Below are 16,694 nucleotides of genomic sequence, written 5' to 3'. Positions count from 1 at the left end.
TCTTCTTTCAGTTAGTCCTGACAAAGGGTCTCGTCCCGAAACGTCGACCATACCTCTTCCTATAGATGCTGTCTGGCCTGCTGCGTTCACCAGCATTTTTTTGTGTGTGTTGCAAGAAAATTATAGGCCAGTTAGCCTGACTTCAGTAGTTAGGAAGATGTTGAAGTCCATAATTAAGAATGAGGTTTCAGGATACCTCATTATTAAGGATGAGGCTTTGGGGTACTTGGAGGCATATGTCAAAGTAGGCCAACAAATGCTCCAACACTGACCCCTGAGGAACACCACGGGTCACAGGCTGCCAACCAAATAGGTCCCCTTTATTCCCACTCTTTGCCTCCTGCCAGCCAATCTTCTGCCCATGCTTATATCTTTCTTGTAATACCACGGACTCTTATCTTGTTTAGCAGTCTCATATGCACATTGTCAAAGGCCCTCTGAAAATCCAAGTAAACAACATCCACTGATTTTCCTTTGTCTATCCTGCCTGTTATTTCCTCAAAAATTCCAACAGATTCGGGCAAGATTTCCCCTCACGGAAACCATACCTACTTATAAATGCTGGGGCTTTATACGGCATTGACCAGTCTATACTTGGAGTATTATGAGCAGTTTTGAGTCTCTTGTCTAAAAAAAGGTGTGCTGGCACTGTAGGTGGCCCAGAGGAGGTTCATGAGAATGATTCCAGGAATAAAAGGGTTAAGTTATGAGGAGCATTTGATGGCTCTGGTTCTGGACTCTGGGGTTTAGAAGAATGAGGGGGGGATCTTATTGAGACCTATTGAATATTGAAAAACCTAGATAGCAGATGTAGAGCGGAGAGTATATTCCCTATAATGGATGAGTCTAGAACCAGAGGGCACAGTCTCAGAAAAACGTCCGTTTAGAACAGTGATGAGGAGGAATTTCTTTTGCCAGCGGGTGGTGAATCTGTAGAATTCAATACCACTGATGGCTGTGGAGATCAAGTCACTGGATATATTTAAAGTAGAGTTTAATAGGCTCTCGATAAGTCGGGGTATTAAAGGTTATGGGGAAATTGGGGTTGAGAGGGGTAATAAATCAGCCATGATGGAATGATGGAGCAGACTCAATGGACCAATATACCTAGTTCTGCATCTATGTCTTATGGTCTTGTCTTCTTATACACATTAAAATCTAACAGTAATAGTACTAGTTTTTGTTGGTAGGTAATTAGTTATATAGATCGGAATAGAAGGATATTGGGAAAATTGATGGGGGAGATCTAAGTTATGGCAGAGGCATCAGGTTCCACCCGTCATTCATTCCACAACCTCAATGGCAAGGCAGACTGAAAAAGAAGAAATTGCACACATTGTCATCAGGCAGCCTGAATAGTAAGTGAAGACAAATGAGCTGGGTCTTTTCCATGGTTGGGCTGGGGAGTTCCTTGCAGCTATTCAAATACAGCCTGCCCCAAAATCTCTGCCCATCTGTCAAGGTCATACTGATAATCTTCTGGCATGGCATGGAATGTGAACCTAAAACAAAGTTCCCTTGCTGTGTTCCTGCTCGCTATCAGAGAAGGAGCCAAGAGGATGTGATCTAATTTCTGGAATGTTTTACTGCCAGTTCTGCTCAGCCTTGTAGTTAGATTGTGTAGATTGTAAATTGTAAATTGTCCCATCATTAGGCTAGTGTTAAATTGGGTGGTCGCTGGCAGTGTGGCTCAAAGGGCTGGAAGGGCCTATTCTACACTGTATCTCTAAATAAAGAGAAAATAATATATGTAGGTACACATGAGGACATGATAGGTTAGTAATTAGCGAAGGGATCTGAAGTGAAGGGCATTTTCGCTGCCTATTTAATTAGATCCTCCCTAAAGTTTGGCCTTCTAGGGACAGATTTCGGTCCAGAGGCCAAGTGACCATAATGTACTCTCTCTGACTTCTATGTTGGCTTTGACTTCTCTTGTCAGCCATGGTTGCACCATCCTACCTTTAGAATACTTCCTCTTCTTTGGAATGTATCTATCCTGCGCTTTCCAAATTGCTGTCAAAAATTCTAGCCATTGCTGCTCTGCTGTCATCTCTGCTAGTGTTCCCTTCCAATCTATTTTGGCTAGCTTCTTTCACATGCCGCTATAATTCCCTTTACTCCACTGTAATACTGATCTATATGACTTAAGCTTCTACTTCAAATTGCAGGGTAAATTCTATCATATTATGATCACTGACCCTTAAGGGTTGCTCTACCTTAAGTTCTTGAATTAATTCCAGTTTATTACACAATACCCAATCCAGAATAGCTGTTCCTCTAGTGGGCTCAATTATAAGCTGCTCTAAAAAGTGACCTCATACACATTCTACAAGTTCCCCCTCTTAGGATCCAGCATCAACCTGATTTTCCCAATTTCCTTGCATTTTGAAATCCCCCAATACTATCATAGCATTTCCTCTTTGACATGCATTTTCTATCTCCCATATCAATTTGTAGACCACATCTTTTTTGCTGTTTTGAGATTACATCAGGGCCTTTCTAACTTTGCAATTCCTTAGTTGTACCCATAACCATTCTACACCTAATCTATGTCACCTGTTTCTCATGATTTGATTTCATTTTTTACCAACAGAGCCACACTACCCATCTTTCGATAAAATGTGTATCTTTGAACATTAAGCTCGCAGCTATAATTGTCTTTCAGCCATGATTCAGTGATGCCCACGATATCATACATTTCAATCTGTAACTGTGCTACAAGTTCATCTACCTTATACCATATACTGTGTGCATGCAAGCATAACACCTTCAGTTCAGTAGTCACCCTTTTCAATTTTGTCAGTTTTTTACATTGCAACTCATCCCTTTGACTGCAATTTTGCCTAATCATCAGCTGCTTCTTGCTAGCAATCTCATTACACACAGCTTCTGTTTGTAAACCAGCTACCCTTATGTCTTGTGATTGTATGTTCAATCTTGGTATCATCGCATATTTGCTGAACTGTTTTGTAAAATTTATTTAACTGTACAACTTATTGCTGAGAAGATAGAGCTTCAAAATTGTTAAAATCAATGTTTCCAAAGTGGGCTTTGCCATTTTCAAAAATAGTATGATAAAGTACCGTGTTCTAAATAACTTTATTTTATGTATTTCATGGTGCTGAATCATTTGTCAACACTTATTTGACGGTAGAACTTAACCCTGAGAATTTAGAGTAAGCAGTGTCACAAGAAGGTTGAGTGTCTTTTTGCTGTAGAGTAATGGAGTGTGAGAAGTGACTTGATAGAGGCAGGAGATGAGATTGCTGGGGGCTTGACTGGTTTTCTTGTGTCCTCTCTAGCCACAGGTGAGGTCCTGGAGGACTGGTGAGTGGCTAATGTTGTACCTCTATTTAAGAAGGGAACAAAGGAAAATCCTGGGAACAATAGTCTGGTAAGTCTCACAACGGTTATAGGGAAATTACCGGGAAAAAAATTCCAAAGGATAGGATATATGAGCATTTGGAGACCCATGGGCTAACTAGGGAGAGCCAGCATGGCTTTGTGACAGGCAGGTCGTGTCTTACCGACCTAAGTGAGTTTTTTTATAAGGTGATAAAAGAAATTGATGAGGGTAGGTCAGTAGATGTTGCCTACATGGATTTTAGTAAGGCGCTTGATGAAGTCCCTCATGGGAGGCTAATGCTGAAGATAAAGATGCATGGGGTGCACAGCAAATTGTCTGTTTGGACTCAGAACCACTTGTGCATTAAGGACAGAGGATAGTGGTTGAAAGGACTTATTCAAGCTGGAGGTCTGTAATTAGTGGTGTTCTGCTGGGATTTCTGCTATTTATGATGCACATAAATGACCTGGATGAAAATGTAGATGGGTGAGTTAGTAAGTTGCGGAAGATACCAAGACTGGTAGAGTTGTGGATAGCGTAAAAGACTGGCAAAAGTTGCTGATATAGGCAGAGAATTGGTAGATGTAGTTTAACCCAGATAAATAGGAGGTGTTGCACCTCATTAGGGCAAATGCAGGGGTATTGTTAAGTTAATAGTGCTGCTGAGTAGAGAGATCTTGGGATCCAAGTTCATAGTTCCTTGAAAGTGGTTACACAGGTCGATAAGGTGGTTAAGAAGGCTGATGGAATGCTTGTTTCTATTAATTGAGGCATTAATTAAAACGTCAGGAGGTTAGGCTGCAACTTAATAAAACTCTGCTTAGGTCACATCTGGAGTCTTGCGTACAGTTCTGATCGCCCCACTGTAGGAAGGATGTTGAGGGTTTGGAGAGGGTGCAGAAGAGGTTTATCAGGATACTGCCTGGTTTAGAAGGCATGTGCTATCATGAGAGGCTGGATAAATTTGTGTTATTTTCTCTGGAGCTCCGGAGGCTGAGGAGAGATCTGATAGAAGTTTATAAGTTAACGAGAGGCAAATATGGACAATATCTTTCTCCCAGGGTAGAAGTGTCTAACACCAGAGGGCATGCATTGAAGGTTCAAGAGGGATTTGAGAGATAAGTTTTTTACTCAGGGAGTCATGGATGCCTGGAATGTGCTGCCTAGTAAGATGATAGAGGCAAATACATTAGAGGATGTAAGGAAGATGGGGAGATATGGACATTGTGTAGCGAGGAGAGATTAGTATTTGAGTGTTTGGCACAACACTGTGGGTCTAATGGCCTGTTCCTGTCTGTACTGTTCCATGTTAATAAAGCTGAGTGGTAAATAGCAGATGGAAATCAATGCAGAAAAGTGTGAAGTGATATGCTTTGGAAGATCCAAGTTGAAGGCGCAGTACAAAATTAATGACAGGATTCTTAGAAATATGGAGGAACAGAGAGATCTCTGGACCAAGTTTATGTGATGATTGTAAAGACATATTGTGTACAGGACTTCCTTACTCAGGGGATAGAACATAGAAATCTACAGCAAAGAGCCACAAGGCTCTATAATACAGCTTTACACAATCCTGGCTAGACCACACTTGGAGTATTGTGTTCAGTTCATGCCTCCTCATTATAGGACTGATATGGAAACCTTAGAGAAGCTGCAGACAAGATTTACCAGGATTGTCTTATGAGGAAAAGCTGAGCAAGGCTTTTACATTTCTATGCTTCAAACAGACTAAATGGGTAATTACAATGCTGATTGGACAAATTGCTTCCATTACAATTTTATAAAACCAAGTAATGAGATAACTTGTTGTGAAGTACTTGATTTTATGTATTGAATGATGCTGATTTATTTGGTAACATTCATATGACTTGGCAGTTAATCTGGAAAGATTGAGCCAGCATAGGTGGTTGATGTGGTTTCAATGTCAGCATTTTAAGAGAAATTTGCATAAGTACATGGATGGAGGTGTATGTAGGGTTATGGCCCAGGGACTACGCAGAATAACAGTTAAGCAGGGAGTAGGCTTGTTTCTCTCATGCAGTGCTTTATGACTCTGAGAGCAGAAGGCATCACCACTCAAACTTAAAGCAAGCTAAATGGATGTTTGTAATGTGGACTGGAAAATAGATTCCATTGTAAATATGTGAAATAAAACAATGATTTAACTCATTGTAAATACTTTACTTTGTGAATGTTTTGGTGCTGAATCCTTCGGTAACATTTGTTTAATTGCATAAGTTCATCCTGAGAAGTTAGAGCCAACAGTATTAAAACAAATTCTCTGTTTTGATCATGCTTATTGGGTTTTGGCAATGTTGACTTGATAAATTAATTCCATTGCTATCATGTGAAGTAAAACAAAATGTAGCTGGTTGTAAAGTGTTTTGTGTTATGTATTCAGTAATGCTGAATTGCTTGGTAGCATTCATTTTATTGTACATCTCAGTCCTGAGAAACTAGAGCCAACGATGCCACAACACATCCTCAATGCTTCAAACAGGCTAATTTGGAATTGGTTTATTATTGACACATGTACTGCGATACAGTGAAAAACTTGCCTTGCACAATGTTCATACTGATCAAATCTTTACAAAATGCACTGAGATTGAACAAGGTAAGACAATAACAATTCAAATTAAGAGTAACAGGTACAGTGCAAGTGTAGAGCAGGACTGCGATAAGGTGAACAATCATGACAAATAGATTGTGAGGCCAAGAATCCATCTTCTCATATTAGGGAACCACTTAATAGTCTTAAATAGTCTTACTGCAGGGTAGAATCTGTCTTAGAGCCTGGCGGTTCAGGCTTTTGTATCTTCTACCTGATGGAAGAGGGGAGATGAGAGAACGTCTAGTGTGAGTGATGTCTTTGATTATACTAACTACTTTACTAATGCAGTGAGAAGTACAGAGTCCATGGTGGGGAGGTTGGTTTCCATCCACATTTATCTGCAGTTTCTTGCAGGGAAGAACAATAACCATATCAAGCCTTTGTGGAAAAAATTAGGAAGGATTGACAGGGCCATGCCAAATTTCTTTAGCCTCCTGAGGAAGTAGAGGTGTTAATGAGCCTTCTTGGCCATCGTGTCTATATGGTTGGCCCAGGGCAGGCTACTGGTTTTATCTTTTACTCTTAGGAACCTGAAGGTCTAACGCTCTCAACCACAACACCATTGATACAGATAGGAGCATGTGCACCTGCTTTCTGAAAATCAATCACCATCTCTTTTGCTTTACTGATATTGAGAGAAATGTTGCTGTCATGAAACCATGACAACTTTGTCACAAGCTCTTCCTTAAATTTGACTTATCTTTGTTTGAGATTCAAAGATTCGAAGTACATTTATTATCAAAGTACGTTGGCAGTATATAACCCTGAGATTCGTCTTCCCACAAGCAGCCACATAACAAAGAAAACCATGAACCCGCCCCCACCCACATGCAGAAAAAAACAAATCATGCAAACAGCAAAAAAAAAGGTGAAAAACGTAGAATATAAAACAGCAACTCACAAAGTCTTTGAAAGGATCCAGGCATATTCACTTCAGCTCAGTTCAGTTCAATCTAGTGCAGTGTCATTCATTACCTGCTGGCCGCCCCAATCAAAATCATACAAAACAGCAACAAAAAAGGAGTGACCAGAAACGAGAAAAACATCATAATATGAATTACAGAGTCCAATTCAGAAACTTCACGGATTAAACCTTGCCCAAGACCCAGGACTGACCATCCTTCAAAAGCATTGAGGGAGAGAGAGAGAGACCATTTGAACACAGGGACCTTCCTCTGGGACCAGTAAGCGAGAAGGAGAAAGACAGAGAGACTGTTACATGCAGACATCTTCCTCCGGCAGCAGTGAGAGAGAGGGAGAGGGAGAGGGAGGGAGGGAGAGACTCACACACAGATACCTTCCTCCGGCAGGCTGGTGGATGGTATGGAATGCCCACTGGCCTTCCGCTCTAGCCTCAATGATTTCAATCTTCCTCAATGGTTTAATCAGTGAGAAATGGAGGTGATCACAGGCTCTCCAGGCTACTTGGCCTCGAGGCTTGAAAATTCACTGAACACCCTTGGAGACAGCAAAGCACCAGATCGCTCAATCAACTCGAAAACACACCACCATGTAGACCACAGGCTCCAACAGTAGCAGAACCACATTGGAAAGAAAAAGAAGACATTAAAGAAGTGAAGAAAGTAATTTTGTGAACCACCTGAAGGATGGTTTGTTGCATTGTTTGCTGGTGCCATCCTCTTCACAGTAGAGGTGTCATCTATAACTTCACTCAACTTCACTCTCCCCATCATTGAAATGTTTCCACAGCCCAGGTCACTTTATCTCACGTTTTTGATATTTATTGCTTGCTTGCTTGCTTGCTTGTTTATTAATTATTATTTCTTCTTTTGTATTTGCACTCTGGTTGAACGCTCTAGTTGGGCAGTCTTTCAATGATTTTGTTATGGTTATTATGCTCTCAAGAAAATGAATCTCAGGGTTGCATATGGTGGCATCAATGTACTTTGATAAGAACATTTACTTTGAGTTAGAGCAGGATCTGGCCATGGCATTATGAGTATATTGTGTGTAGAGAAGGGAACTGAAGTCAAACCCTTATTGAGTAGTAGTGTTTTGAATCATTATGGTGGAGGTGTCACTGTCTATCTTTACTGATTGGGAAGTGTGGGATTCAGTTGCAGGTGTTGATTCCCAGGGTCCAGAACGTGATGAGTTTGTTTGGAATCATAGTATGGAAGATACAGCTCCAATCAATAAACATCGGGTGCTCTGGTGATGAGAGCAGGGCAAGGGAGATGGTGTCTGCTGAGACCTGTTTCTGTGGTAGGTGAATTACAGTGGTTCATTAGTGTCTGTGTGTGAGGCTGTAGTTAATGTGTGCCATGACCAGCCTCTCATTCCACTCTTAACTGAAATAAAACAATAAAGTAATTGGTTGGACACTGGATTTGATGGAGCCAATATTTATTTCATTGTACAATGTAATCCTGATCAGTTAGAGCTAACAACTGAAATATGAATGTGCAATGCAGACTGATTATGTTTCATTCCACTGTCATTATCTAAACAAAAACAATGAAGCAGGTGGTTGTGAGGAGTATTATTTTATGTGCCTCATGGTGCTGAATCACGTGGTAATGTCATTTTGATTGAATAACTTACTCTTGATTAGTTTGAGTGGACAGTGCACAACGAATACTGCAAATAGGCTAAGCGGACATTGTAGATGGCTCCATTCTACTGCCATTATTTAAAATAAAATCAAGAAGTAACTGGCTGTAATGGATATTACTGTGTGTATTTGGGTGTGCTGAATCAGTTCATAATTGTGTAGCATAATCCTAATTAGTTATAGCTAACAATATCACAAAGAATGCTACAAGGTTAGATTAGATTAGATTATGAGAACACTCTTTTATTATCATTTAGAAATGCATACATGCATTAAGAAATGATACAATGTTTCTCTGGAGTGATATCACAGAAGACAAGACAGACCAAAGACTAACACTGACAGAACTGCATAATTATAACATATACAAACGTTTGTAGTTACAGCAGTGCAAAGCAATACCATAATTTGATAAAGAACAAACCATGGGCACAGTAAAAAAAAAAGTCTCAAAGTCCCGAGTCGATCGACTCCTGAGTCCCCGATAGCAGGCAGCAAAAGGGAGAAACTCCCTGCCATAAACCTCCAGGCACCGTCAACTTGCCGATACCTTGGAAGCAGCTGACCCCGAGTCCATCCGTCCGAAAACTCCGAGCTTCTGAGCAGCCTCTCTGATACAGCCTCCCGAGCGCCATCCTCTGCCGAGCGCCTTCGACCTCTCCCCGGCCGCTGAAACACGCAAAGCCGAGGATTTCAGGGCCTTCAGCTCGGGAGATTCCGTTTACCACACAGCAGCAGCAGCAAAGCAGTCATTTCAGGAGTTTTCCAGATGTTCCGCTGTGCTCTCACATCTGTCTCCATCAAATCAGGATTGTGCACGGTCCCCTACTTGACAGATAACAGATATTCATCACCGAAGTGGCACCGCTGTCATCACGCCGCCATCTTCTCCCCCCCTCCCGAGAGGATTAGCTGACACAGCTAATAGCTGAATGGTATACTGTAGCTGAATAGCTGACACAGATGCTTTATTCCACTCTGCCATTCACTGCAGTGAAACAATGCAGTAACATTGTTTCCATGTGATGATGCCTAATCATTTAGTAACAACCACTCAGTTAGATTGAATGGTATAAAGAATATTTCAGAGGCAAAAAGGAATATTGCAATGTCGAGTGTTCCATTCCACTGCCATTCCTACAGAACAAAGTCTGTAAAGACTTGAGGTATTTTGTTGTGCCAATTTATTTGGTAACATTCATCTCATTCTCAACATAATCTTGATTATTTGTAGCCAACAATATCGCAGAGAATGCTTCAAATACTCTAAATGGCTACTTACAATGTGGACTGTTTCATTCCACTGCTATTTATAAAATAAAACAGTGAAGTATGTCTTTCAAGGTTTGTCTTTTATGACTTCATATTGCTGAATTACTTGCTGCAGGTTAGTGACTGTACAACCTAACTCTGATCATTTAGTATCAGAGAGCACGTAACAAGCAGGCTGAATGAGAGACGGAGATCTCGACTGGATTTGCCTTCACTGCCCTTATTATAATAAGATAATGCTGTAACTGGCTATAAAATTATTTATTTCATGTATTTGATATTATTGAATGATCTGGTAAAATTATTTTAAGTGGTCGTTAATCCTGATGAGTTATAACCAAAGGTATCACAAAGAATGCGGCAAATGTGAATTTACAATGTATTTCATTCCATGGCCAGTATCAAAAATAAAACTTTGTTGTTAACTAGTTGTAAGGTACTTTATTTTATATATTTTGTTGTGCTGCATCATTTGGGAATATTCATTTTTTGAACAATTTAATGCTGATGAGTTTGAGTCAACAGTTATCACAAAAAGTGTAGCAAAGGAAGGAGATACAGGAACATCAGGACTAGGACTGTCAGACTAGGTAACAACTTCTTCCCTCAGGCTGTGATGCTGGGATACTTCCTAGGATGCGCTGGGACACATCATCAGTGATGTAACCTGGCAACATCGGGTGTTTTGGGTCTTTCAACATCAGACACTTTTGCCCAGGTGACCTAGCAAAGGTTGATCAGGCCGGCCCTAGCTAGTGTCTGAGCAGCACTTGTCCAAGGGTCATGCCTCTTGCTCCATAGCTCTCTGAAGTCTCGCCCAGCAGCCTCTGTGACAGTCCTGATGGCTCTTTTCTTTGCAGCCCCTGTAATACCAAAGAGAGAGTAGGTTCTGGAGAGTTGGCAGCCAGCAAAACCTCTACACCCCACCTCTACCCCTCCACCCCTGTCTCTGGCACTACTCTACCATCTCCTGGTTTTTAGCTTTCTTAAACTCAAATGTCTCCTCAATCAAATCTTCCCAAGGAACTGTCAATTCTACCATGACCACTTGCTTCGAGGTTTCTGACAGAATAACCATGTCAAGCCTCAGGGATGATGATGTGATGAAGACAGGGAACTTTATTGCTTGCCAAGATCGACTTTCAGTTGCTGGTCAAATGCTGTAGTGAGCAAACCCATGGTGATCTTGGCTGCAACTGTGGTTGATCTCCAGCTTTTACAAAGGCCATGGGCTTTCTGGGTTAGCGGAGCTCCTACTATCGCTAATGACTGAGGAGATACTTTCTGCTACTGGTTTCAGCATCTGGTTATGACACCAGTGGTAGTGGCCTTCTTCCAGGTAACTGCTCTAGATATGTTCCAGCGTCCCTCTACCAGGGCCAGAGAGGACATGATGGTGCCTCACTTTTTCCCCAAGCAAAAAGGTTTGCTGGTCTAGGCAGGAAGTCATGCACAGCCTAGATCATGACCTTGATATGCTAGGGTTCTGCCTGCCAGATGTTGGCCCAGGAGATATTCCACTTCAGTGCACCCTCCCATCTGCTCCAAGCTTCCTGCTGCCCCTTTCCTACCATCCTGGTGGTATACGTTTTTTCAACAGTTGCTTGTATCTCTTCCTGAACAAGCTTCCACCTGTCCCTGACCTGGGCCCTATCGAAGTGTGTTGAAGGGAAGCTGCCAACCCCTTCATTACCAAACTCAGCATCCCCACTGCGACCTTGGCCTTCCATTTCCTGCCTGACTGGACCTCAATGCCTGCTGATGAGACTTTGGGGTTGCTGGAATCTTTGTCTAGCAGCAACTCTCTTGTATGTGGAACCAGAAACCCCTCATTCAGGCTGCTAAAGTGAAGTTGTAGTTTACTCCTCTTGCCAGACAGAGCACTGCTGCTCAGGTTATGCGGGAGGCCTAGCTATCTTTGAAGGTCATCTCTGGCTTAAAGTTCAGCCTTGCCCCTGAAGGATCCACCTACAACCTGGGACTGAGGTAGCTGTCACCATGAGGTCATCCATGATTGGGGGGGGGGTGCTGTCACACACCTGTCATAGTCAGAGGGCCTCTACACTCCACTTCAGTTGCCTTAACCAGCGTGTTCATGGTTAGGGAGAAGAGGCAATTGATACTGATGAACACCCTACCATCACTGAGGTCTCATCTTTAGAACAGTGAGCTATTTACTGTTTTCTGCTTTGTTTATTGCTTATTGTTTACCTGTGCTGTGCACTACAGCACATGTTTGGGTAATATTTTGTTTTATATGCTGCGTGTGATATATGTTTTGTGAGTGCACCGTGGTCTAGAGAAACATTATTCCACTTTATTGTACAGATGACATTGAACCTGAACCTGATTGTACAATTTACTTTGAACCAACAGTATTATTAAGGATTCTTCCAGTAGGCCAGATGGATGCTTGCATTGCAATTGGATCATTATCTAAAACAGGGATGGCCAACCTATAGAGCATGCGGCAGAAGTGGTGCATTGGATGATTGGAAGTGGCGCATTGTACCCCGGTGATAATAATAAAAAAGTAAGCCTACTCATCCAAAAAGTATTAACCAAAAACTGATTTGTAAAGAAAAATCTATAACAGCTTAGAGCTAGAAATGGGTTTTACTGGGAATAAATCTAAAGCTTAGCAATTATTTTTAGCGATTTTATTATTTTGTGCATACCTTTTGGCGAATGTTATCTTCTTTCACATTAATCTGTTTTCAATTTTAAAAAATATTCAATAAGTCAAACTAGGAAAGAAGGACTTTTGTTCTGTAGTCGTTCCATAACTGTTCAATGCACGTTTGATCCTGAGGCACCAGGTGTTTGCACCAGCAGTGCGTCACAGGTTTTTGCCAGTCAGGTTACAATTGACACTCGTGCGCTACAGACTTGTGCCTTGTTCGTCATTTGTGAACATTTGCAGTGTTGTACTTCTTCAAAAATTAAGCCTTGTTTTTACATTTAGTTACCCATCACAGTGCAAAAGAAAAATGAGGGAAAGAAAAGCAGAAAGTGATAGTAAGCGTGAATTCAATGAACGGTGGAAAAATGAGCTCTTATTTATATCGGGTCCATCAGGAAAACTGTTGTGCATTGTTTGTGAAAACACTTCCTCACATAATAGAAGACATGATCTTAATAGACACTATAAAACACAACATCGGACGTAGAAGGAAAACTGAAGCTAGTGCTTGGGTCTGAGTTACAGTCTGTGATTAAGAAAAAGGAAGAAATCAAAAGAAGACAAAATATATTTGTTAAAAGTCTCATTGAGGTAAGTAATGTTTATCTTGTTTTTATATTAAATCAATATATCATTTAAAAATACTAAATATGTCTATATTAACATATTTTTACAAGAATTGAATGGGGGTACAAGAGTTGTATGGCACATCTGAACTTGTGCGTGAAAAAGCTGACACATGGAATGTAAAAGGTTGGCCACCCCAATCTAAAATAGAACAATGCAGAAAAGTCACATTTTGTGTATTTAATGGTGTAATAATTTTGTAACATTTGTTTCATTGTACAATGTAATCCTGGGCTAATGTATCACAATGAATATTTGCAATGCAGACAGTTTTATTTCTCTTCCATTTTCTGCAATAAAACAAAAAATAACTGGTTGCAAAGTATTTTATTTTAGGATTTGGTGATGCTAAATTGTTTGCAATGTAATATTAATGGTCAGAGCCCATAGTGAGGTCAGTCTGCTTCAACCATTTATGCATAGTATGATCAGAGATAGCCAGTATGACTTGGTGAGGAGATGGTAATGCCTGATTGAATTCTTAGTGGATGTGATAAGACACATTAATCAAGGTAGAGCAGTGGACATGGTACATATGGATTTTAGTAAGGTATTTGTTAGAGATCCCAATGGCAAGCTTACAGAGTAGGAGGCATGACATCCAGGGAAACTTGATCATGGATACAGCATTGGCTTGCCCATAGAAGGCAGAGACCATAAGACCATAAGACAAAGGAGCAGAAGTCGGCTATTCGGCCCATTGAGTCTGCTCCGCCATTTTATCATGAGCTGATCCAATTTCCCATTTAGTCCCACTCCCCCGCCTTCTCACCATAACCTTTGATGCCCTGGCTACTCAGATACCTATCAATCTCTGCCTTAAATACACCCAATGACTTGGCCTCCACTGCTACCCATGGCAACAAATTCCATAGATTCACCACCCTCTGACTAAAAAAATTTCTTCGCATTTCTGTGCTGAATGGGCGCCCTTCAATCCTTAAGTCATGCCCTCTCGTACTAGACTCCCCCATCATGGGAAACAACTTTGCCACATCCACTCTGTCCATACCTTACAACATTCGAAATGTTTCTATAAGGTCTCATATGTTAACCCTCTCATTCCCGGAATCATTCTAGTGAATCTTCTCTGTACCCTCTCCAATGTCAGCACATCCTTTCTTAAATAAAGAGACCAAAACTGCCCACAGTACTCCGAGTGAGGTCTCATCAGCGCCTTATAGAGCCTCAACATCACATCCCTGCTCCTATACTCTATTCCTCTAGAAATGAATGCCAACATTGCATTCACCTTCTTCACTACTGACTCAACCTGGAGGTTAACCTTAAGGGTATCCTATACGAGGACTCCCAAGTCCCATTGCACCTCCGAACTTTGAATTCTTTCCCTATTTAAATAATAGTCTGCCCGTTTATTTCTTCTGTCAAAGTGCCTAACCATACACTTTCCAACATTGTACTTCATTTGCCACTTCTCTGCCCATTCTTCCAATCTATCCAAGTTTCTCTGTTTCCTCAGCACTACCGGCCCCTCCACCTATCTTCGCATCGTCAGCAAACTTAGCCACAAAGCCATCTATTCCATAATCCAAATCGTTGATGTACAATGTCAAAAGAAGCGGCCCCAATACAGACCCCTGTTGAACACCACTGGTAACCGGCAGCCAACCAGAATAGGATCCCTTTATTCCCACTCTCTGTTTCCTGCCAATCAGCCAATGCTCTATCCACGCATGTAACTTCCTGTAATTCCATGGGCTCTTATCTTGTTAAGTAGCCTCATGTGTGGCACCTTGTCAAAGGCCTTCTGAAAATCCAAATATACAACATCCACTGCATCTCGCTTGTCTAGCCTACTGGTAATTTCCTCAAAAAATTGTAATAGGTTTGTCAGGGAGAATTTTCCTTTAAGGAATCCATTCTGAGTTCTGCCTATCTTGTCATATGCCTCCAGGTACTCTGTAACCTCATCCTTGACAATCGACTCCAACAACTTCCCAACCACCGATGTCAAGCTAACAGGTCTATAATTTCCTTTTTGCTTCCTTGCCCCCTTCTTAAATAGCGGAGTGACATTTGCAATCTTCCAGTCCTCCGGCACCATGCTAGAATCTATCGACTTTTGAAAGATCATCGCTAATGCCTCCGCAATCTCCACAGCTACTTCCTTCAGAACACACGGGTGCATTCCATCTGGTCCAGGAGATTTATCGACCTTTAGACTATTCAGCTTCCTGAGTACTTTCTCTGTCGTAATTGTGACTGCGCACGTTTCTCTTCCCTGCCACCCTTGAGTGTCTGGTATAGTGCTGATGTCTTCCTCAGTAAAGACTGATGCAAAATACTCGTTCAGTTCCTCTGCCATCTCCTTATCTCCCATTACAATTTCTCCAGTATCATTTTCTATCAGACCTATATCTACTCTTACCTGTCTTTTACTCTTTATATACTTGAAAAAGCTTTTAGTATCCTCTTTGATATTATTTGCTAGCTTCCTTTCATAGTCAATCTTTTCCCTCTTAATGACCTTCTTAGTTTCCTTTTGTAAGTGTGACCAAGTTTTCAGAAGATGCCGATAAGAGAGATAAGAAAGAGACAAATGGGGGAAACATTCAAAATGCTAATAAGAGAGAGACGAGAGGGATTAACGAAAAGGAGACACAGTTCCGAGTATTGTCAGAGACCGGTTGCTTTGAACCTGAACTGTTTGAAGTTTGATGGACAGGCGATACCCCAGCAGGGGGATAAAAGGAACAGGTTCGCTAAGGCAAGGGACACACCACCACACCACGAGATCACGAGACAACGAGACCCTGGAAGTGCAGTGTGCCCCCACAAGTTGTTGTGAGTTTTGGAGTTCTGGTCGCGGGACCAACCATAGACGCACGGGGTGAGACAGTACGATCGGCGGGAACCTGGTGTGTGTGTCCACCCTTGCCTGGGTGCCGGGTTCACCGCAGAAGAACGATTGTATCCGGAACGGAGGGGTCACAGTTGGTGACCTCAGAAGACATTAAAAAGGGCTCGCGCCGAAAGCTAACTGCGAGGAATATCAAAGGTCTGTTGTATCTGATTTGAATATCAGCATTCGCTCTCTCTCTGTCTCTCTCCCCAACGGCACAATGGCGATTACTGCAAACTGAAACTGAACTGAACTCTGTGTCACTTGAGACTGATCATTTTACCCCTTGTTATGTACCCCGTAACTGGGTTGCCAAACCAGCAGAAATGGATCACTCAGTTGGAGTCTGGATTACTGGAACTAAGGAAGTTTTATTAAAGAAATAAGCAACACAGTTCTCTAATAGTAAGGATATAAATGCAACAGTTTAGCACTGAATAAACACACATGTACACAGAACTAGGATAATAGGATCAATCAAACTCTATCACAGTCTAGGGGTAAAATGTTCAATCACAAGTGACAGAGTTCAGTTTAGTTCAGTTCGCAGCAATCATTGTTGTGCTGTTGAAGAGAGAGAGAGAGAGAGTGCGAATGCTGATATTCAAAATCGGATTCAACAGACCTTTGATATTTCTCGCAGTTAGCTTTCGAGCGAGCACTTTGTAGTGTCTTCTGAGGTCACCGACTGTGACTCCTCCGTTTTCAGATACGATC

The 16,694-nt window shown here is 41.5% G+C and overlaps 1 long non-coding RNA gene across 3 annotated transcripts in view; it reads left to right on the top strand.

Annotated features, from left to right (window-relative positions):
- LOC140188752 (uncharacterized) overlaps nucleotides 1–16,694 on the top strand; it is a 28,695-nt gene that overhangs the window by 7,291 nt on the left and 4,710 nt on the right. The window contains exons 2-4 of one of the 3 annotated variants that reach the window (XR_011883379.1): nucleotides 3,303–3,394; nucleotides 8,036–8,183; nucleotides 12,181–12,227. This is a non-coding gene — a long non-coding RNA (uncharacterized lncRNA). Of the gene's footprint in view, nucleotides 1–3,302; nucleotides 3,395–8,035; nucleotides 8,621–12,180; nucleotides 12,228–16,694 lie in introns of those variants that run through there. The other 2 variants (XR_011883378.1, XR_011883377.1) reach the window with 2 other exon arrangements.

Source organism: Mobula birostris, chromosome 27 (genome assembly GCF_030028105.1).
Source record: "Mobula birostris isolate sMobBir1 chromosome 27, sMobBir1.hap1, whole genome shotgun sequence".
Classification (NCBI taxonomy): Eukaryota; Metazoa; Chordata; class Chondrichthyes; order Myliobatiformes; family Myliobatidae; genus Mobula; species Mobula birostris.
The sequence above is the reverse complement of the archived record's forward strand: the minus strand, read 5'-3'. Positions and strand labels throughout refer to the sequence as shown.